At 34.6% G+C, this 25,052-nt stretch overlaps 1 long non-coding RNA gene and 1 pseudogene across 2 annotated transcripts; both read right to left on the minus strand.

Annotated features, from left to right (window-relative positions):
* Window positions 1-1,613: 1,613 nt before the first annotated feature.
* On the minus strand, window positions 1,614-19,293 carry LOC147069735 (uncharacterized; annotated as a pseudogene). Its single transcript, XR_015071201.1, has 7 exons — window positions 19,032-19,293; window positions 16,333-16,479; window positions 14,169-15,065; window positions 11,452-11,666; window positions 8,564-8,677; window positions 6,948-7,153; window positions 1,614-1,761 (listed from the first exon to the last, which is right to left on the minus strand). The product of XR_015071201.1 is annotated as an uncharacterized LOC147069735 (transcript).
* Window positions 19,294-22,516: 3,223 nt separating this feature from the next.
* LOC147069736 (uncharacterized) lies at window positions 22,517-24,423 on the minus strand. Its single transcript, XR_015071192.1, has 4 exons — window positions 24,322-24,423; window positions 23,802-23,909; window positions 23,395-23,712; window positions 22,517-23,087 (listed from the first exon to the last, which is right to left on the minus strand). It is a non-coding gene; the product is annotated as an uncharacterized LOC147069736 (long non-coding RNA).
* Between the last annotated feature and the right edge of the window lie 629 nt (window positions 24,424-25,052).

Here is a 25,052-nt window from a genome sequence, read left to right on the forward strand (position 1 = left end):
AATCCAATTAGATACAAAAAAACATTCTGCATTAAAAGGTTGATTTCGACAAAAACGGATATTCGGTAAACCAATCCTATAGTGACGACTAGTCAATGCACTCCCCAGAGACATTTTGTTTTTGAAATTTTATTGTTTTTATAACTTGTTTGGTGTAACTTGTTTGAATATAACTATAATTTTTCTATTCAAATCATTTTTTTTTTAAATAAATAAATAAACTTGCAGAGAACTTCACACTACTGCAATGACATTTATTTGCGAATTTGCAGGGCATATGAAGACAATCTGTCGTTATGAATAGAAAAGGAGTTAATAAAGAACTACAGTTCGGCATTAGTATTTAGTTAAAAATCATTTATAACTGTCCTCAAGTAAGTGATCACAATGAACATAAAAAATGGAAGCCATTACTTAAATGAGAAAATTGGAAAGGTAACTGAGCGATGGTTACCAACTTAACTATGCTCCATGTGTTTGCTAAATCATTTCAAATGTTATAACAAAAATAATTACAAGATAAAAAGAACATTTTATATACTTACCACTTTTTTAAATTTTCTGTTGAATCATATAAACTTGACAATTATTTATTAATAAAAACTTTTTATTGTACTTGATCGAAATACTGAATAAATATTATAGAATACTGAAATGTCATTTTGACATTTCATATTAATTTCCATAGTAACGCATGTATATCGTCGGTGTTTTGTAAAAAGGGCGAATCAACCATTTTGGTGAAATCGAGATTTTAATGAAAATACAATATGTACCCCACTAGCTTTGCACTAGCACGGCGAATTTTTATCTCCACAGGAAAGTACTTAAAAACGATAATCGACTAAAATTAAAATAATTAAAATTACGAAATAAAAAGCAAATGTGACATATTAGGCCTTTTAAAATATTATATAATAATACCTATTATAATGACAGTATTCTTTCTAAGCTTTATTATAAACTTGTTAGATATTTATAATCATCTACAGGTGAAAAACAAATAAACGTCAAAAGTTAAAAATCCTCCTCCTGTAAAGTAGCATTTTGGTTAATTCGCCCTTTTTACAAAACGACGATATATTAATAATTTAGTTGCTAGGACCCCCTTAGCAACTAACAATAATAACTTTCCATACAAGACAGAAATAACTGAAAATGAATTCAATTCAGGTTAAAAATGGCTAAAAGTATTAAAAGAATGCATTGTCGCCGTGTTCTGACATATTCTAAAAGTTTAAAATGTCTAGCTAGTCGGGAAGTTAGTTAAAAATCTTCAATAGTCCAATACAAATTTTGGACAAACAAGAAAAAAAAAGTACTGGACACACAAGAAAAAATCTGTACCGGACAAACAAGAATACGAGCTAATAAAAACGTGGTAAAATAATATATAAGACTCCTTCTATTTAGAGTCCAAATTTTTTGGACGGCGGTCATCTTTAGAGAAACGCCAGAATATTTTTTAAATGATTGTTTTAATTCAAAATTCGAAAACGTACACATAGATAAATTGAATGTCATAATGTTTCACATTGAAATTCTTCATGGGAGAACTTCTCTGTCATTTTGATCAACTTTACTTCCGTCAGTTTCTTTTTTTCCCTTCATTTTGGGGAAAGGCTTTTTGAGTTTGAGATGAACCAAATTCGTGTGAGTTGCCATTGTGGACCTTTGGCGGAAGGTGTCACTGCAGATTTGACATATGTGCGGCCTCTCCTGCGTGTGCGTGAGAAGGTGGATCTTCAAAGTGGTACCCGTCTAAAATAATAATAAACAACATAAAAACATAATCAAGACCAAGGACATTGAAGACAACACTCGGTACACAGGCATAGGATCAGGAAACAACGGTAAATTACCCCAAATGTGGTGAAAATTTTAGAGGCCCAAAACATCATCTACATAATAAACTATTTTTTTATTCAACGATCAATTCACATGATTTCAAAATACAACATTCTTTATTGAACATGCATAATTTGGAATCTCTTCATAAACATATTAGGAGAAAAATAATATGGTGCCTGGCTACAGGACTCGAACCTGCATCCATCGGATTCCGGGCAATGTTTTAGGAATTTAGCCACCTGCACCCTATCTATCAGCATGGCCCCTACATCCTAAAGCAGGCCCACTGGCCAGGATCATTGGCGGGCCCCCCTACTTATCGCTTTATTTGATGGCATGTGTGAAGCACAACAGAAGCATTTTCAAAATTGTGTTAGAGGTAGAAGTAAGGGCCTTCAGTTTATTTTTAGCGATATTTTTTGTAGTTTTAATACATCTACTAATTGAACTATAGAATTGTCGAGTGTCAACACAAAACAATTTAAAATTGCATCTTACAATCTCATATTTTTAATGTTTTTAATGTTAATAGCCTCCCCGTGAACAAGCGCCGCAGGCGACTTTTTTTACTATTAGGGCAAATTCATGATGTGTGTTTATCTCACATATCTGATAGACTCGCCACACCAGGCCCCTAGGCTAGAGCCCTGTCAGTGACGTGACTACCAGTGACGAAGGGTGGAGCCTACATTGTAGAGATCATGGGTTAAGGATTCAACACATTATGTCAAGTTATTAGCTGATATGACTGTAAAGCCTACTGACCTCCTAGTGAGCTTTGATTTAGAATCACTATTCACAAATGTCCCCCTAGATCAGGGGTCGGCAAACCATGGCTCGCGAGCCGCATGCGGCTCTTTGTGTATTGGCGTGCGGCTCTTTGCCAAATTCCCAATTTTTACAAAAACTTATCCAAAATTCACAATTTTTATTTTTTGTCATTGATTTCTACACTTATTATACCTACCTATTATATAATGACATTATCGCGATCCTAATTTTTATTTTGATGGTTATTGCAAAAAGGTATGATTGTTGTTGTTTTAAATCCGCCCATTGCAAAAGTCGACAAATTAAATTTGTCTCCATTCGAATTGACACAAGCACTTTTGAAATAAAATTTTATTGGTGGATTTAACAAGCAAAGAGCTCCAAATTTGTAGGTGTTGCCACCAAAATTGAGGATTTGGAGAGAGAAAAATTCAATTTAATTTTACAACACAAGTAGAGCACTTTAAAAGATCTACACAAGGTAGATACTACGATTTTTAATACATGGAATAGCTTTCCGAACTCATATGCGAGTCTACATAATATGTATGTGAACAATGAACAATATAAATAGCATTTAGAGAAGCCAAATGACCGATGAGAATTTTGAGTCGTGCCTGAAATTAAAAACTACAAGTTACATACCAAACATACAGAAACTCTCCAAAGAAATGCAAGGAAGGTCATTTTTCACATTAGTTTTAAGGAATGCATGAAATTTCTTTTATTTTGTTAAAATATATTTATAATTTCAACAATAAAAACAAATATTTACATTAGTTTTATTCGGAAAATCTTCTTCACTTTATAAATAATTAATTATTATAATATAGAGTTTGCCGACCCCTGCCCTAGATGATACCCTGAAATTAATAGGTGAAGTTTTCTCCGCAGAGATGACTGGACTTTTCAAGCACTGTCTGACGTCAAACTACTTTAGCTTTCAGGGTAAAGTGTTTGAACAAACCGAAGTTGTCGCTATGAGGTCCTCTTTATCTCCCATGGTTGCGAATTTTATCATGAAAAATTTTGAACAGACAGCTCTTGACACGTGTAGGTTAAAACCTTCGTGCTGGTTACGGTATGTCGATGATACCTTCTTAATATAGCCTCACGGTATAGAAGCTCTAAATGAGTTTTCGGCCCATTTAAACAATCTACATTCAATGATTGAATTCACAATGGAGATTGAACAAAATGGAGCTATACCATTTCTTGACGTGGAAGTTATTAGAAAATTGGATGGTTCTTTAGGACAGAGTCTACCGAAAACCAAGACATACCAATCGTTACTTACATGCATCATCTCACCATCACCCTGCTCAAAAATTGGGTTTGATTTCAACATTGATGACAAAAGCTCGGCGAATCTGCGAATCATCGTATTTAAAATCCGAGATATCTCAAGTATCAAAGGCACTTCAAACAAACAGATATTCTAAAAAGATGATCCAAAAAGCCACCAAAAGAAAAATCAACCTTAACCCAATTAGTCAGGAGGAAGAGATACAGTTCAAAGGCAGGGCCTATCTGCCTTTATTAAAAACACGACTGATACAATTTTCAGGATACTTCGAAAACACGAGATCGAAACAATATTCTCAACATCGACAAAAGTCCGCAATACCAGTAAAGGACTCGCAGCCTTTGGACTCGGCAGGTGTGTACCGTGTTAAGCTGTCGCGGATGTCTGAAAAAATATATAGGCCAAACTTATAGAATAGTAAATAAAGCTTATGAGCAAACACGAGAGGGCATACCGACTTAAACACTACACAATGTCAGCAATTGTCGAGCACTCAATGGATACAGGACACAAATTTGACTTTGAAACCAAGATATTGGGTCGGAATAAAGGATATTTCGCACGATTGGTAAAGGAGGCCATCGAAATCCATAGAAACCATGAAAATATTAATAGGGATGATGGGTTACGGTTAAAATTGTCATGGCTTCGGACGGATTCTACGTGCTCCTGCAACATCTTCGCCGTGTTGTATTGTTTCGGGAAATCACTACACGTGAATCTACAAACACACAAAATCAATTTAAACTTGAGTATATTTAGTAACATAGTGCAAACATGACATACTATTTATCTATCTATTTACACGACAGGAAAAGGTTAAAAAAAAATTAATACACACACACCCAATTCTTTTTCGATAATAGTGATAGTATATTAGTGGCGAAGGGTGGAGGTAGGCTGTTGAGATTCAATGTAATTATTTTTTTTCAAACATGTCCGATCCTAATAGGATCATGTGGGCCTCCACAGAGTAGAGGTTTGTATTAACAGATTTTGTTTTTTACGAGAAATGGATGTCAGCCACTTGCTCAACCTATTAGGATTATTATTACCCTGACTCACGCACAAATTGAAAAACAATATGTGTACTTGCCAGACCCAGGATTCGAACCTGGGACCCACGGTGTGATAGTCCAACGCTTAAACCGCGCGGCCACCGTGGGCGCTAGTGCAAATAGTGCACAATAAATTTTGTCGGTCATACATATTTTTTTTCATTGAACTAAGACTACAAATTGCAGATAGTGTTGGTCAGTTTTTAAAATTCAACCAAACCCTGCGTAAGCCAGCCATAATCGATAATAGTCAATAAAATATTTGCCTATCTATCTAAAAATGCATCTAAAATTACGCCATTAAACCATACATTGGATTTAAATAAACTAACCAACACCATTTGTAATATTGTGTATTTTTAATTCAACGAAAATAAATGTATGAAAAATTGTGCACTATTTCCATCGGATCGCCCAGAGCATACCGAAACTATTATGGTTTAAATGACAAGTTCTGTGATTTTATTTTCGAACGTCTTTTTCTTTTTTTTTTTTTTACTATCGCCATATAATTAATTATATATCGTCGTTGCGCCTTCGAAATCTGCTGTGTATTTTTCAAAACTTTACAGGAGAGGCTAAGAACAATGCGAATTACAATGCCTGTCGCCTACAACAGTGGTCGGAAAACCGCGGCTCGCGAGCCACATGCGGCTCTTTGGCCCCTTGAGCGCGGCTCTGCCACAAATTCCCTCTGCCCTATTTGACATGGCTACAAACAAGAAGCAAAGAAAGACGGAAGACGAAAACCGTGAATTGAAAGTTGAATGGACCAAGACTTTCGCATTTATTCAAAACTTAAATGGGCTGCCTACCGACCTGTATTATCGGGAAAAATTGGCACATAACAAGAAGTCAAATTTGGAGAGACACTTTACAACTAAACACGCCCTGTCACGTCATTTAGCACTAAATATCCTGTCGGTGATTCAAGGAAGAAAGCGGTTGAGGAACTTTAGACCAGTCAAGAAAAATCAAGTTCCGTATTTAATTACTGAATACAATCTTCCAACAATGTGTATTGCAAGTTTTGCGGTTAGTAAAGAGATTTCTAAGAGAGGAAATCAAGAGTAAATTGAGAAGTCATCTTATTGACAACCTGGCATCGTACTTAAAATCAAAAACAACAACATGCAAACTTGACTTCCCAAACATTACAAGGAGATGCAAGGCCATTATTCACATTGAGGGTTTGTCAGTCATTGTCATGATTTAATTTTATGGATACCATACTTTCAATTTAATTTTTATCGATAAAAAAGATCATTATTACGTATGATATCAAGTTTTATTAGGTTAATAAACCGTGTACCTACATATTATATAATTTATGTTTAAGAAATTTGGCTCTCAAAAGAAGTCGAAATCGTTGTACTGTTGATATTTGGCTCTATTGACTAATGAGTTTGCCGACCACTGGCCTACAACATCGAAATATTTTTTAAAGCAATTCCAGAATACATTCTATCATACTTATTATATATTTTCTTTGGTATAGAAGGAATTATTATAAAATTTTGGTGCAAAAAACCTGTTTTGTGAAATTTATGCACATAGCCGATTTTGAAGGTGCAACGACGATATATATATATATATATAATGGTAATAATTAACTATATTCTGTATCAGTTGTGCATTTATCATTTGTGAGTGTATATTGCCTGAAGATGCCGAAGGGCGAAACCCGGGAATAAAAATGATTTAAATGGAAAAGTACAAAACTTAGATCAATTAAAATTGAATTTCAAATTCCATCAAGTATCCTACCCTCAGTAGATAGAATATTTTTAAGTAAATTATGTACTGGCTTCCTGAATTATTTCGAGGGCTTAAGTGATCTTAGCAAATGAAACTGTGACAGTACCCAAGCTCATTATACATCAACCGGATTCACTCTACCGACAAAATTAGTGTAGCACACGTAAAAAAAAGTGACATGTCAGTGATTATAAATAATTTACGTGGGACTGTCCGGATCGCTGTGTTTGGATGAATTGTTGAGGTGAATTCTGAGTGACGCCTTTGACTTGAAGGCCTGGTCGCACTCCACGCAGTAGAAGTCTCTCCGATTCGAGTGCTTGACGGAGTGCATCCTCACCTCGTCGCGTGTCACAAACTTGTGGTGGCAGATCTCGCACTCAAGTTCTTCACGCCTTCGTGGACGCGCCTGTGAAACAAACGCATAACGTCACAATCTCGATTCCTCTTTGAACACTGTACAAAATACACTTAAGCCATACTATACCTCCGCTCATTATACGACTTTTCATATAATGGCATTTTGGTTTAGAGCTCAATTACATTCGACTAAAATATTATATCCATAAAAATATTAAATAGTGTATCTTAGTCCATAAAAAAATGTGTATATATGTATTGAGATTGATGGAAATATTTGGACCAGTGGGTCTATTCTATGCTTATCGACTGCTAAAGTGATAAATAGTATCAAACTTGATAAAAACTACCTTATTGTAATTGTTACAATAAGACGTGCTAATATTTTGATACAAACCTACCCTAAGTTTGATAATATTTATCACTTTATCACTTTAGCGGTCGATAAGTATAGAATAGACCAACATATGCAGAATATTATTACTAGGAAATGACTGCTCTTGTAAAAGAGCAAAATAGTAGTGCACCTCCGTGTTAAAATTAAAAAACGATATCCAAAATATAATAATGTATATGAGTTGGCCAGTTTAAAAGTTCCCGCGCATTCCTTGCAAAAATACTATCAGATCACAGCGCGCGCGTCCCGCCACCGTATTAAACTTGGGTGAGCATAATCGAAAATGACCTGCCTGAAACTTATTTGTGACGTCATACCAATAGGAATTTCATAATGAAATTATTCGTGACGCATTCAAATATGGGATATTTTAACCGTTATAATGTCGGTGTCCCTCCCATCCAGGATCGCCGGATCACTGCCTTCAGCTGCTTATTACAAACTAACAACATTAACGAATAAGAATCTCTCCGTGAAAAGTTATAAATGTATTCACCACAGCGTTTGAGATATGTATGGAAATGTATACAAAAGTGCCATGGTTGTGCGGTTCTTCATATCTAAATACTGTTTAATGTTTTCCATGTTTGTTATTTGGAGAGAATCGAATTGGTCTGATAGTGGAGTTAAAGACTTGGTTCACCTATCAGATAAAGTAAAACAACACAGTAGTTCTGAAAAGCATATTTTAAATGAAATGCAACTTGCAGTCTTGGGAGCATTAGATATTCAATCTCAATTAGACGCTGGGTATCGTCTGTCAGTTAAAAAAAATTATGAACCTGTAGACAATAATCGGTATATTTTATCAAGGTTGAATGACTGTGTGAAATTCTATGGTGCATTTGATTAGCTTTGAGGGGACACGACGAATCAACTCGTGTTTTCCTTCAACACCGCCCATGCAATATCACATTTCACATACAAAACCAAATGTCTGAATATAAAATAATAACGGGGGTAGTTTAATAAACAAATAACAACTACACCCCTTATACAGGTAACCAATAAGAAGCTCGCCATTTGTTGAAAATAATATAAAGGAGATATTATCATACTAACGTGATGTGATCGTGCATTGTAGCAGCCTGCGTAAAGGTCTTCGGACACTGCGGGCATTTGGTCCGGTTGCCATGATCATGACGTTTCGAATGGCGAGTGTATTGGCTCCAAGTTCTGAAATAAAAAATTAAAAACAATCAAAATTAATAACTTTCACGAGGGTACACGAGTGAAACAATATAATATGCAAATTTTCGAGACACTTGTTTTCATAATAAACATAATATGAATAAAACAATATATTATGTATGATTCTTTCGAAAGATTGATATGTATTTGTTTATTTATCCAATTTTCAGAGGGTATTTTATAACGTATCGCAAACAAAACATCAAAAGTTTGTATTAATATATCGAAGTAATAAAAGGGGTAATTGCCTGGTTTGTTTATACTATATCGTAATAATATTTGAGGCGTAGAGTTACAAAACCCGCTCTGGGCGATTTTTCAAAAAAAATAGTTTTGAATGTACGCAGGAGCTCTTACGTAAGATCTATCTTCTGTTCTAGGCGAGAGTTTTAAATTCCTCTCTGTTTCTTCAAAAAATCAAAATAGATATCGAGGTGGCAAAATCCTCTATGCGTAACCGGCCAATCAGACGCCGCGATTTAAATAATGACTCTTCACGAATGCTTTAATCTCCGTACAAACCGTCAACACGATAAGTGAGGAAGGTTGTAATTTTGCTCTGACTATTTTACTATTCTTTATTTTAAATAATGAATATTTCCATAGTTAATATGACGGAATCTCAACTAGGACAATCAAGGAAGCGTTTGAGAAATCCAGCTGCGTGGAAATATAACCTGTTACGTCAAGAAAAGTATTTAAAAATTGACTGTATTTTGCTGTATTTTTATGAATAATCCAGTGGTATCTCATATTATTTTGAAGTTTCACGTGTTTTTTTTTTGTTGTCATTTATATTAAACATTCTGTGTGGCATAATAAACTATCACAAGAATCTCAAGTACACGTTTTTAACAGTATTGTAAAATTAGCTAGAAAGCTATTTTCTGCCGGGGAGATACTTTTTGTGTGATAATTTTTACTATACAAATGATAGATTTAGTAGGTAGGTTATGTTACGTTAGGTTATTTTTTTTCATCTCCCCTGACAAAAAAAGATATTCCTTATCTACTATCTATCTACACGGGACAAGTTGTTTTCGTCGTAAAATTATATCATTCGTTAATATGAATGATAATGAATTTTAATTCAATTACCTATGTTTATTAATGTATATCTTGTAGAAATGTCGTTGTTTTTATAATACGTTTTTGCAATAAATTTCAAAAATCTCACGTTTACTATGTATTACCTATTTGTATATAAAAAGTAGACTTTTATTTGTCGGATTTGGTTTTCTGAATTTAATGCTGTAAAATATCTAATATACCTAAGTAGATTATAAATAATATTGCGTGAAATTATTATCATTTTATTTTTACATTTAATAAATAGGTTGGTAGGTAATGGTGGGTTTCCCAGATTCATGGAATTTGAGTCACAGGTAATGGTGTGATTAGTTAGTTAAATGCCGGTACTTAATTCCGCTGGGTTTTTTCATTTATATGCTATTGATATTATTAAATTTGTTATTGTTATTCTAAATAAATATTAATGCTCTGTACCAACAAAAAGCATTTTATTTCAAGACAAGTAGGTACATACCACTATTTTAAAAAAAATATTACATACCAATATAACAGCTAAATATGTAGGTGCAATGCGAAAATTATACAGCTGCCAGTAGGTAAGAATGGATGCAAAATATTTTCTAGACAAAAGTAATTCGAAAATATATTACATAATTAAAATAAATACGGACCGCTACTGAACTATCATCTCCTGTCGACAATTTCCACTGTGCATCAAACATCGCTCTTTTTAAAAAATTCCGCGTCGACAGCCGCTCTGTCAGGTAGCAACTGACAAAGACCGCTCTTGGGATAATTAAAATGCATTTATTTGTATAAATATGGCTTATACATTGGATTTGTACTTTAATTATACTTTTCAGTATGTAACGGAAGATATATAACATCTAAAATTACACATAAATCATCATAATATACCCAAAACAGTTTTTCGTCATTTACTCAGAACTCGAAAAAGTCTCTAGAGCGGGTTTTGTAACTCTACGCCTCATTTAACTATTACTCATAAAAAAAAAAATTGTGCAATCTTGCAATGTGCACCTGTCCTGATGCAGATTTCCCCGTGGTTGATGACGGACAAACCATCGAGTGTCGACAGATTTAAATATCTCGGGGTGTACATCACGGGAGATGGCACTGTGCAAATAGAGCTTGCTATTCGAACAGGAATGGCTGCAGCAACATTCAACTCGATGTGGAGTGTCTGGGACTCATGACTGTACTAGGTTAAAACCAAATGCCGCCTATTCAACGCTTGCATTCTGACAGCGCTGTTTTATGGTACCGAGTCACGGCACCTTATGAAGGTTCTGAGCGACCGTATACTGAACATCGAGAACAGATATTTGCGGTGGAAACTGATATGACTTTAGGAGTAATGACGAGATAAAAGATCAGGCCAAGCAACCTCTATCACACTGAGAGAGAAGAGGCGACGTTGGGCCTGGCTCAGCCACGTGTTGCGGATGCCTCAAGAAAATTTCAACGTGGCTTGCCTGTTCTTCAAGCCAACCAGATTCCGGCGTCCTGGAAGGCCGCTAAATAATATCCACAGTGTATATGGCGGAGCTACGGGATGCTGGCATGACCTGGGAAGATGCAAGAAGACTCACAAACGACAGGGATTCTTGGAGGCACCGTGTGGTGTCTATATGCTCCCAACTAATGGGCAGACATGGTCGCAGAAGAAGATTGTACACAAAACAACATGGAGTTAAATATTTTACTTGGAAATCTTGCCGCAGGTTTCGCATACGAGCAGAAGCTCCGACAAGCCGCCGCCGTGCTTGGCGATGTGGTCTGTCATAGCCAAATGTCCAATGAAGACCTTCCCGCACTGTTCGCACTCCAGCCGCCATTCGTGTTTCACTGTGTGCAATCGGAGCGACTCGGCACTCTTGTATCGCTGCCGGCAGATCTGGCACTCGTGGTCTCCGGATAACTGTAAGTAAAAATAAACGAACTGCAGTGACAAGACTTCTCACCTTGAAAAATATCAACCACGAAGACAATAGCAAACGACAATTTAACATTAAACATTGTAAACAGATGTGTTTACTGCTACAAATAATGAAAATAGATATTCAGTGACGTCCCGTGGGGGTAGGCAGATTGAGCTTCGCTTGGGGCGGCAGATACTCGAAGGGCGGCAAATCGAGGAGAATCATTTGGTATTATATAGAAATAGCTACCTAAACTTAGTTATATTATAACCAGAGCGTTGGAGATGTTTTGTTCTGGATGCTTTTTTTTTATTATTACCCAGTAGGTACTCGCAGTAAAAGCCAATTATGTCGCGCCATAGTTATTAAAAGAAAATAATATTATATATATCAACGTTGGTAACGAAACAAGAAGAATTTATGGTAGAGATTTAAAGGTAGGTACATACCTAATTTTTTAATTTATCCAAATATTTTTGCCAGTCACTCGCGAGAGTTAAAAGTCGCCGGATGTACCTATTGCAAATAGATACCTATTCATAATGATTAATAATCCTTATTGACATTTGACATATTCAATTAGTATTCGTGCATATAATAGGTATTTACGTTAAGTACCAGCTAATTGTAATAAAAATGTACACTAGTAGGTACCTACCTAGATTATATCATATTTATCGTGCTGTGAATACAATACTGTGCAATACCTTCTTTTAAGTCGTTTTTTTGTAAACATATTTTTTGCTGATAATAGTGTGGATTTGTAGTTTATTTCAATCATCAACGGTTGAATGTTGAGACTATCAATTAATAGTGTATTTATGATTAAATTTAGGTTTATATTAAAAAAATAATGAGGAAAATTATTTTGTTTACATGTTGTAGGGTACAATAATAGCATAGAAAAAATGGTGTGAAAATAATACATCTGCGTAGGCATTACTAAATGATACAAACCAAATGTGTCAGACCAACCAAATGGTATCTCAGACTCTGTCTAACTAATATTATATTTATTCGCTTATTTATTTATTGATATCTATATTTAATTTTGTATGTTTCAGCTTAGTGGTAGGTGTATATTTTATTAGTAATGTATCCATACCATGGCCCCCACAAGGGGGGGCTGACAGGGCTCTAGCTTGGGGCCCGGGCTCGATAAGTGAGATAAACACATATCACAAATTTGCTCTAATAGCAAAAAATTCGCCTGCGGCGCTATTTTCCTTCAATAATGATATTATTTAAAATTATGTGGTTACACAATACAATTTATAATTGTGTAGCGATACTCAAAAACTCCATAATTCAAGTGTATGTATTAAAATATACAAAAAAACACTAAATATACACATCAATTTTAACGCGTACACCATTTGGCAAACATTACTGTAGAGCGTCACACTGCTTTTATCCTTAGCGATAGGTAGGGGGGGCGCCAAATATCCTAACATGGGGCCCGCTTCAGGATGAGGGGGCCATGCTTCATACAACACATTTCTTAGATATTAAGAGTAATGAAAGGATGATAAAAAAATGGGGCGGCATTTTGACGCTGCCTAGGGGCGGCATTTTGTCTAGGGACGTCACTGAGTGGCATCTATCTAATTTCAATTGAATCATGATTATTACCGGTACAATTGACGAGATAAAAATGTATGCGGTGATATCGTAAAAAAATATTTGCACTGTAAATCAGCGGCTCCCAAACGGAATGCCCTGCGAAGAAAGAGGACATTATACACATAGCATAAGCGGTACAATTCCCCTAGTTTGAATGACTCAAAGTAGAGTTGCGACTTGTAGGTATCTTTGAGATTGTCGAGGAACTGAAGCGTGCTCTGGTATTCGGGAAGATGGAAGAGATCAGAGAGGGTTGATATAATATAGCGGGTCAAAGCCTCGGTAAAATTATTAAAAAAAAAATGATGAAAAATGGTTAACAAACTGCATTATAGCCCATTTATATATGCATGGTTTCACTGCTGGTTGTACGTATTATCGCGACCATAACAAGAAAATGCATGTGTAAACACAAATTAATGTGCATGTTGCAAGACTATATTATGCACGAATCATAAAATTTCAGCGGCTTCTGAATTTTCAAGCGATAGTTGCAACTTGCACGATATCTACACATGCGCAGTAGAAATATAGTGGCAAACCTGAAAATACAAACTACACCGTGCAGAGCATTTTGACGTTAACTGATTTTCGCAACCTGTCCTAACCCATCAACGACAAACGCATTCACTTATGCTTGAAGAATGAGATTAGAGACACAATCGACACTTTTGTTTGTTAACAGTTATTGTTGAAATAGTTTAATTACACGCTATTGTTGTCAGTACATCCATGCACGTATACAGGCGCTATTACTTAATTTTAATTTCATTATAATTAGATAGGGTGAAGGTTGGAGTCTTAACCGGCATAATATTTTTTTATATATCTTTTTCTAATACGTAGAATTCTAAACTACGAACCTCAGTGTGACGAACCTGATGATTCTCCCAGTAGACTTTGAACATGTATCCTCGTGCGCACGACTCACACTTGAACGGCGAATCGATATACTCTTTAGACTTCCGAGCGTCTTCCATCTCTTTCATTTGCTCCTCGATAGTCAACGTCAAAATATTCACGTTGCCTTTTCCGAAAGCAACCACCGGCGTTCGTTTCATAACCTTGGCCACGTTATCCCAAGGTTTTTTTGATATCGCAACTGCAGTTTTTCGTTTTACCGGCCTTTTGAAAATGGCTGTTCTTTCAATAGGGCTCAGTTTAGAATTTTCCTCGCATGTTATAACAGAGCTATTTTCGGATTTAACATCAACATTAAACTCATCGAAATTATTTAAACCTGCTTCTTTTACTGCTATACTATTATTCTCAATATTGACTGCCATTTTGTCTTTCGTATTGAGTAATTTTCTATCTGTAGTATCAATTTCAAAATTTGAATCAACGTCATTCGAGCATACAAAATATTCAGCAAGCGGATCGAATTCTTTTTTAATCTGAATTTCGAAGCACTGATCAGGTTCGTCCTTCAATTTTGAAGCAGAACTATTCAACACGGATTCGATACAGATAAATCTGTCTGAAACATCAGTGGACACTAACTCTTGATTCAAATCAAATATTGAACTTTCAAATCCGGTTTGAACAGCATAGAAGACTTTATTTTGTCTATGATCCGACTCAATCATCGATTGATCTGCCAAAGGATCACTACTTTCTACGCAGCTGTCTTCAATGCCATTGGTGAATACATTGAGTTTGTTTGGGCTAGATAATAAACTCTTACACTCGACAGTGACAGTCTTCGAAGACGACAGTGGATTACTGTCATAAAACAGTTTACTTCTCTCCACAAGTAAGTCATCCATACTAAACTGGAAAAAAAGTACAAAAATGTATGGAAAATTTGTGACAAAATCAACCTTATTCTATAACCTAAATGACAAGGTTTCCACTTTATAGTGTTGTTCGATGTAATGCAAAGGGTGGAAGCGGCAGTCAGAAAAATATAATATATGTTTAATATAGTAATATAATATATGTTATATTATAAAGGACGTCTGCATCTAAATTATAAAAGAAAACGTTTGTCACTAGTAAACGAGGTATCCGTATTCGAAAACCGGTGACGGTGAAGAATGGTGAAGAAGACGGTTAATATCAGGTATTGAGTCTTAATACCTGATATTTGTTTAATACCAATGATATACAATGTCTTAGGAAGATAGCAGTAATTCCATATTGCGCTCTGTCTTCCATATTCATTCTACATCCCATACTTGACCTATCATCATCCAAAACAAGTCAAAATATATACCGAACATCACTTTAGTATCAGAGTGAATGATTTCGTCAAAACTGAGAGCCAGCAAACTGGACTCTTGTAGTCTTAGGGCCAGATGCTTAGTCGTACTTGGTAGCCACATAACATTAGGCGGAAGAAATCGGCCATTTAGTGAGTCAATGTCAAAATTCAAATTCTATTTATCTTCCGTACAAACAAAATATTCCATATGCGGATACATACAGGTTACGCTTGACAATTTTGACAAAAATGGCACATACATTTAAAGTCTGCCACTGATGTTATGTTAATAACTGCCCCTTACAACAGCATAAAAATTAGCATAGGTATCAGTGGCGAAGGGTGGAGGTAGGCTGTTAAGATCCGACATAAATAGTACACATTAAACTTTGTTAGTCATACGTATTTGTTTTTATTGAACTAATACTACAATTTAAAGATGGTATTAGTTAGTTTTTAAAAAATAATTAAGCCCCCCCCCTAAACCAAGTCATAATAGTTTTGCTATATTTTGGGCGATACGACAAAATTGTGCAAACTTTTTCAATTGTAATAGATAAAAATATTATTCTATCTATAAAATATCCGAAGTTATGTATGATTTAATTGCATAATTTTAGATATTTTATAGATAGACGAGTATTTTTTTACTATTATCTATTATGGCTTGTTTTTCGCAGGGATTTATTGAATTTTAAAAACTAACCAACACCGTCTGTAAATTGTAATCTTATTTCAATGAAAACAAATACATATGACTGATAAAGTTTATTGTGCACTATTTATGGCGGGTCCTAACAGCCTACCTCCACCCTTCGCCACTGCTAGGTACATACCTCTCCATTGTTACTTAGACTGATGTTTAATAGATTATATAGAATTCTATTAGAGTACTCGCATTTTGTTTTGAATCTTGCAAAATGTTTTACACTTCGCAAACATGCTAGGCAGAGTCTGTCGGGCAATATATTTTCCTTGGATACCTAGAAAATAATGCATTGTATTATGATGAATAATATGTAAAATTTTAGGCATTCAAAAAACTTGAGGCCCTCGGTGAGAGAGTAGTGTTATCACAGAAACTTCATTCTAAGACATATTGATTGTTGCTTTCACGGATAGTTGTGGCGGTGAACAACGCAAGTCTCATCAACAAATGCCAGTCAAACGTAATACATTTCCATATAAGGAGTGATGCAATGGGCATTACCTCATATGATGCCTTAAGCCTCGTCAGCTAACGTCAGCCAAACTGGAGATCAAAAACCAAACTAAAACCTAACACAACCCACTTATGTTTAGCTTAAAGTATGTTGTGTAAAATTTTGTTTGGTTTTTGGTCTCAAAAGACCACAATCACGAAAACAATATGGAGTACAGTACACTCTCAGTAATCCGACAACTACTATAATCCGCCGTTATTTTTACTAGTTAAAAGCAAATAATCAAGCTATATAATTTTCCGGTATTCATATGTAAAATTCAGTAGTCCGCCGAGTGACTATATCAGCTTTCCGCCGTCATATTTAACGTAGTTGAGGCATGGAACAACCTACCGGGATGAGCAATAATTTAATCGTGGAAAAAGCTGTGGCCCTCCATGATGGGAACCGGAAGACTTAGTTCCATTAGAAGAATTGATTCAGAGGGCGACTGAAAACTCAGAGCTAACGCAAAATGTTTTAGAAGAATAGATAGCAAGTTCTGAGGAGTAAGCGTATGCGCCACCTCCAACTGAAGACGAGCTCATAAATATATCAAGAGGCTTGGATTCTGACGATGAAGACAATAATTGTCAATCGACTGCAGCTCATATAGTCAAATCAGAAGATGCACTAGCTGGGATTGACGTTACCATTAAATGGGCAGAGGAAAATAATGCAACCGTCAACATACTCATCATGTTACATAAATTACGAGATGACATGAGTGGTTCACAAGCATAGTGAACCAAGTCCAATCTGGTTATTTTTGAGTAAGCTAGGTTCAAACATAATATTTGAGTATTTCTTATTCTGTAATGGTATGATTCCCGTTACATAATAACTCCAATGTACTCAAAATAACACTTCAGAATTGCAATCATACCCCTCTACAGAATTAGAAATACTCAAATATTATGTTTGAACCTGGCTCAATCAAAAAAAAACCAGAATGGACTTGGTTCACTAATCGCAATGCTTGTGAACCACTCACATAATCTTCCAACAAAATTCAGGAAAACCATTGCCGACTTAAGTAGAAAGCTGATACATTCACAACGACTAGTCCTACCTTTTCCGCCCCTCCTGTTGTTGTCTATGGATGACCTGTCATTGTTCTACAGACTGCTCATACTGATGCGTCTGTCGTGTTCACACAGGGAATGGCTTGATTTGGATAGATGAGTTACATGATAAATAATACTCTAGCATTAACACACCTTCTACAAATGCCATGCTACATATTTTTTGGAAATCGATTTTACCACCGGTTTTTGTGTGAAGGACTAGTCTGACTTTGACAGCTGATGAATAACAGGAATGTATATTATTTATTAATAACACTGATAGTTAATGTATTTGATTTGAGATTTTTTTATAATTCAATTTGAAACGAGAAAGGGCGAATCAATATGTCAAGCAATCTGGGATCTGATTTTGACAGCTGAAAAGTGGACCACTCGTTGCTTGTGCAAAAAGCTATGCTCAGGCTTTATTAATCTAAAGATGGCGGTGGGAAAACACAAACAACACTGAACAAGTGGTTGTGTTAAGTGATTTAATGTTTAATATGTAGGTACTTGTGTAGTTAATAAACTTAGTTTATATTTAATATGAATAATTTAATACATCAGTACTTGATTTTGATCATAAATAAAACTGTAAGTTGCTAGTATAAAGTTCTCAATAAAAACCATGGTAAATGTGCCGCAGAGGTGGACATGAGATTTTACAACTTTCTTTTTAGACCAAACCAAACCAAACCTAACCTAACATAACCTAACCTAATCTAACCTACCCCAACCTAATATTACCTCATGTTATCTTAGTTTGTGATAATGGTGTATCAAAATGTATGAAAATTTAAAATTTTCAATTAACGATTATTGAATCGAAAAGCCGATGCGCCGACAGAAAAGAGTATTTATTATAATTGTCTACATGGAATAAACTGTTTTCGTAAAAAAAATAATATAAAAGCTCGTGTCCACCTCTGCGGCACAATTACCAAAACCATTTTTAATTTTTACAATTTCTTGTATGAATGCACTATTATCCGCCGTTTTCACTAATTGGACACGTCTTGTCTGGTTTTTGGGGTGGCGGATTACTGAGGAGTACTGTACTATAAAATTAACGATATATTTACATAGGTATGTGATTCCACCATATTTTAGACTGAATAATAATTATTGACTATCACAATATGAGTAGGTACCTCATTGTTTTAAGCACCCACAAAAAAATCCAATCATATCTTGCTCCAAATCTATAATTTAATTAACTATTCCATACGTAGGTACGTAACATTGGATTTATTTAGAAATACGTACGTGTATATTAGAAAATTCTGTAAAAGAATTCAAAACTATTTCATCGGTAGGTGGTATTGCATCTGACGAAGTCATCAAACACCCTCTGCAAATGTTGTGTTTATAATATTCAAACATTGACGATTGTTGACAAATTTCCATGTAATTATTAAAATAGTAGCCTTGTAGTATAGTAATGTACGATTATTTTGAATCTCTCAAAGTTTAAACGCCGAAAACCTGATCGTTTGACACATTTAGAGACTAGAGGATTTTTGACAGTTATGTTTTACCATAAACTATAATATATTATGATAAAAAAAATTACCTGTGATAAAACACAGTTCATAATTAATATTTAAAATATCAAATCATTTGTTTTGTAATTGTGCAAAAGTTTAATTATTTATGATTATTGTATATAAATATAACTTTAATAATTTCACGGCGGATAGTAACTACCTACACGATATGAAAAAGTAATTGTTTTTTTAGTGTGGTTTTTGTCTATGAGAAACGTCAAATGTCAAATTTTCTTTATTTACTATTATTTTCAACTTACTGTCTTACATGAGCTTATGTTCGTTCATTATAATATAATGAACATAAAAATAAAATATAGCTATGTTCCATCGTAGTAATATCATATAGGCCGTCACAGAATAGAGGTTGTTTAACAATTTTTATTGGTTTTGACAAGAAATGGATGTCAGTTTATTATGTTATCACTTTATTATCGGAATTCGAACCCGGAACCCACGACCATAGATAATATACGTAAATAGATTCGAAAGAGGCTAACAAAAGTATTCCCACTAAAACAGCACCATCTATGGTAAAGGCTTTGAAATAAAATTAAAAAGCCCACCAAATTTGAATTTATTTTCATATTCAGGCATGGGAAACGAAATAAATAAAAGGCAATTATATAAATTACACACATTTATTTATAAAATTTAAAATCAATAAGTATAGTAACAGTTATCAAGTAAAATATTAACATTTATGAAATTAAATATTATAAACATTATTATTGAGTAAGTAGTTTGTTTAACTGATACGAGTATTAAAAAAATAAATGGAAACATTATTAAACTATGTTTCGCTCTCATGTAGGAAAGCCTAAAGCCTACCCATCAGATTTCATAGACAACCACGGCATAATATAATAATCATTTACGATGAATAAAATTTAATCCTTCTTGGAACATCATTTAAATATTTATATTATATTTTGCCTTTGTAACTAAGGATCTATGCGGCACATTAATAAGGACATGATTTCACTATATATTATAACAACAACACGATAGATATTTTTCTGTAGTTGTCTATGAAATTTGACAGGTAGGCTTTCCTACATGAGAGCCGTTTGTTTTATATTATAATAAATTATAACTGATCACTGAAAACACTACAATTATTTTAATCACTATTGCTCGCCTGTCTTCTTGCATCTTCCAACGTCAAGTCCGCTGTCAGCCGAGCCATGTCTAGTTGGATGTGATGGGAGACTGCATCGATGGCTGTTCCATATTTACTATAAAAGTAAAAGTAAAAAACAAATAATAAATCACTCCGAAATAATATTAATTATCGTAATTATTGAAAGAAGTAAAATGAAGACACACGCAAAATGCATGTAAAAAAAATTTATCCATCAGTATTAGATTTTTAAAAAATGTACAAATGATACTAATTCTAAATAAACATGATATAGGCTTCTTCATTTACTTTTTTTTGGGCGTTCCGTAGCACTTGGCTGTGCGAGAGCCAATGTCGCTCCTGCGCCTCAGGTAGACGATGTAAAACCGGACTCGCTTGAGAATCCATTGATGCATATGTAGCACGCAGCCGAGCCATGTCCAGTTGGATGTGATGGGAGGCTGCAACGGCCACCGTTCCAACATGTTAACTATAAAAATAAATGAACAAATAATAACTCACTCCGTAATATGTCAATTATCGCAAATATTCAATGAAGAAAAAAGTGATAGATGCAAAATGCAACTACAAAACAACTGAGAACAAACATTATCCATCATTATTGATTTAAAAAAATGTGCAAATGATACTTATTCTAAATAAACATTACGATATAGGCTTCTTCACTTATCTTTTTGTTTTGGGCGTTCCGTAGCATTTGGCTGAGCCAGGGCCAATGTCGCTCCTGCGCCTCGAGTGGACGATGTAAAACCGGACTCGCTTGAGAATCCATTGATGCATATGTAGCACGCAGCCGAGCCATGTCCAGTTGGATGTGATGGGAGGCTGCAACGGCCACCGTTCCAACATGTTAACTATAAAAATAAATGAACAAATAATAACTCACTCCGTAATATGTCAATTATCGCAAATATTCAATGAAGAAAAAAGTGATAGATGCAAAATGCAACTACAAAACAACTGAGAACAAACATTATCCATCATTATTGATTTAAAAAAAATGTGCAAATGATACTAATTCTAAATAAACATTACGATATAGGCTTCTTCACTTATCTTTTTGTTTTGGGCGTTCCGTAGCATTTGGCTGAGCCAGGGCCAATGTCGCTCCTCCGTCTCGGATCTGACGAATCATGGTCCGCTGCCATATCTCCTCATTACTCTCAAAAAATGTTTAAAAAAATGCAGCCTCAATGGTTTGACATTGACATCTCAATTTAAATAAATATATGATTTTATTTTATATAATGGTTGACAATAATAATTACATTTTAATTTTACCTTGTAAAAGAGATAGAATAACTGTCATGAGGTGTCAATGTCAGTGCACTGCGAATGTTGTTAAATCCCCCAAAATAAAGTGAATAACCAGAGCATAAAAATTAGAAAAACGCAATATGTAACTTAAATCACAACTGTAGTAAACAACTGGAGTAAAATTAAAAATTATTTACCAGTACATAGGTACTAGTGTAAAATCTGTACAAATAATTTTATTGTTAAACAAATATTATCGCACAGGCCTTCTTCGCCTACTATTATATTTTTGACCAGCTGCTAAATAAACTTTATTTCTCCCCGAATAATTTAATTTGCCATTTAGAATTTTATTTGCAGTAGTACAGAAAGCATGTATTTGTAAAGAAAGCATACATTTTATGAATCTATCCTTAATCTCTTCTTTATGGAGAGGGCACGAAAAAACGGTGAAATCAATTTTCTGAAGAATTTTGGTTCTTAATTTTGCCTGAATATTATGCGTAGAAGCATTTTCTGATAAATAATTTCTAATTAATTTTCCAGTTGAATTGAAGCAGTCAAGCATATTGTCAGAGGCATATTTTAATTTTCTATCCTTTCCGAATTCTCGCATAGCTACGTTAGCGTGCTTGCTGGTAGGCTCGGTGTTCATGTCGCGTTTACAATGCGTACAAGAGTTTGAAATTTTACGAATAACATAACCAGCAGTGTACATTTAACCATTCGTAGAGGTTAAATTATCTTCCAAATAATCCTCTGAAACTACGCCTGAAATGCTTTCATCAAGGTTTTGTGGGGTTTCATCGGTTTGTTTTAAAAATCCTAATAAATTCTCAAAAAGACCATCAGCATCGTCTTTCTCACAATTATTTCTGATGGAATATCTAGACATTAAATTGTTAATCAAAAGGCTTTTAAAGGATCCTGAAAATTGACATGGTGTGGGATTGACATTACGAAAATTGTGGCTTCTTATACTGCCAAAGAAATTTTCCAGCGAATCCTGGTTGAAATTACGAAAAGCTACATACTCAAATCCCACATCATGCAATATATCCAATATTTTAATGCAACCAGCCAAAGTTTTTTCCCAATTCAGAAGTGATGGCACCTTTGGTACTGGATTTTTATGTTGGTCTACAAATTGCATCTGTCTAATTTTTACTATACTATCAAACCAGAATTGTCGGTGGAATGACTCCTTTCGGTGTAATGACTCCTTTGAAGCGCAAACCCTTTTCGTTTTCCAATACGGATGTGGTTTCAGTGAGGTTCCATTCACAGAGTCAAAAACTTCATCCCAAAACAATAGCATTTTGCCGGTGTATTCAGCTTCTCTTGGGATGATTTGTCCGTTTGGCATCACTACCCCTGGAATCGAAATAAAAAGATATTCAGTATCTTCTGAAAATAGTATCTACTCGCCTAGCTAATTCGGTGTACTTCCATGTATACTTTATAATTTGGAAATTACTCTTATATGTAATTAAATAAATTTGAATGACTTTGCAGCAGGGTTAATTCAGGTGGAAATATTTAATTAATCCATGATGGCATAACTGATAACTTTAAAATTATAAATGCTTTTTTAATTTATTTTAATATACTGTTATAAAAATAATCAGATTTTGAGTTAAATGTTATTGAATTAGTTACATAATATATAAAACCAAGTTACCTTGTGTGGCACAGAACACCAGGTGACTGCCAAATTTCTGGCTTAGCACTTGGGCACAAGTCGACACCTTCATCTTATTCATTTTCGATGCAAAAATATGTGTCTCATTTATTTTGGGAATGAGCCTCAAATTGCCGACGTTCGCCTGATCTATCTTATACAGATCAATAATATGTTTCCACGATGCGTACCTAATTGTCTTGCCATCGAAATACATAAGGTCTTTTGTCATCAAGTTATTTCTCATCCCTTTCAATAAATGAGGCACATCAAGGAGGGCGACAATCTCTTGTCATTTGATAATTTCTATTGTGATACCTGAGAATAAAACGAATAAGTGAAAAGCATATAATAATATGTAAAATATTAGAATTAATTTGACATATACACAGGTAATAAATACATACGTTCATATCCGGTATCGGCTCTTTGTCTCTCTGTATTGACACGTAGACTTTTCAAAGCAGCAATGTTCGTCGCGCTTTGATCGCATACTGTTGCGATTATCTTTATACCTGTAAAATATATAATACAGGTATAATACACATGTTCTAACTGAAAATACATATTCTACTTCAAAATATAATTTTGTGCAAAAGCTCTTTCAAAATCCATAGAAATCATTTATTTTGGAATGCGTTTCTTTCAATTAGAATACGTGCAATAATAAAATATATAATATTTCTTCATATAATGCAGTGGCGAGGGGCGGAAGTAGACTGTTAACATCCAACATAAATAGTGCCAACTAAACTTGTCATTCATACTTATTTGATTTCATTGAATTAAGAATTAATTTGTTCAATAAAAATAAATACATATGATTAACAAAGTTTAGTGTGCTCTATTAATGTCGGATCTTAACAGCCTACCTCCACCCTTCGTCACTGATATTATTTCTATAATTATATTATGAACAATGCATACCTGTGGAGACTACTGCCTTATAAACCTCTTTAATGCAACGAACTAATTGAGCAGACTTAGTTGCAGATTCACAATAATAATACGCTATTGGCTGCTTTTTATTACCAGCCACACTTCGTATCATGAAGACAAGGACATGATCTGCAATATTTTTAGAACGCAGATGCCCAAAATCTTCAAAACCTTCGATCAAGTCACTTTTTTTATTATAATCTAAGTGCGGTTGTAAACTCATTTCATCCCACATGAGTGTATAATATTTTTCATGGTCAGTAAAACCACTAACTATTGATTTTAATTGAGAAATAATGACACCAGAGATACCGGTGGAGATAGGAACAGATGATAATAATGTTTGCAAAGTTCGGATAGATGGTAACGTAAAAAGTTTTGACAGAAATTTATATCCTCTTCCACTTTGCTTAAGTAAAGTGAGGGCTAAGACTTTGTCTCTTTCGGTAAAGCGTCGCCCTTTAGGTTTTAAATTACATGATTTTAATTGGAGTTTGAAAAAGTCTCGCTGTATTTTTGACAGGCCTTTGGTGGCTTGAACGAAGGTTAGTGAATCTGCAAATTTTTCTGCCCCCTTTTATCCTATGCTTGAAGTTCGTCTTATTTCTTCGTCGGATGTATTTTTCCAAATGCAAACACTTGCGGCGATACATTTGAGCCTTGGGTGTCAAGGCCGTCAGATTCATAGGAAAATTTTCAGGTGTACGATCTGCAAGACA

The sequence above is a fragment of the Rhyacophila brunnea genome, unplaced genomic scaffold (assembly GCF_057557595.1).
Source record: "Rhyacophila brunnea isolate RB1 unplaced genomic scaffold, BYU_Rbru_1.0 scaffold_23, whole genome shotgun sequence".
NCBI lineage: Eukaryota > Metazoa > Arthropoda > Insecta > Trichoptera > Rhyacophilidae > Rhyacophila > Rhyacophila brunnea.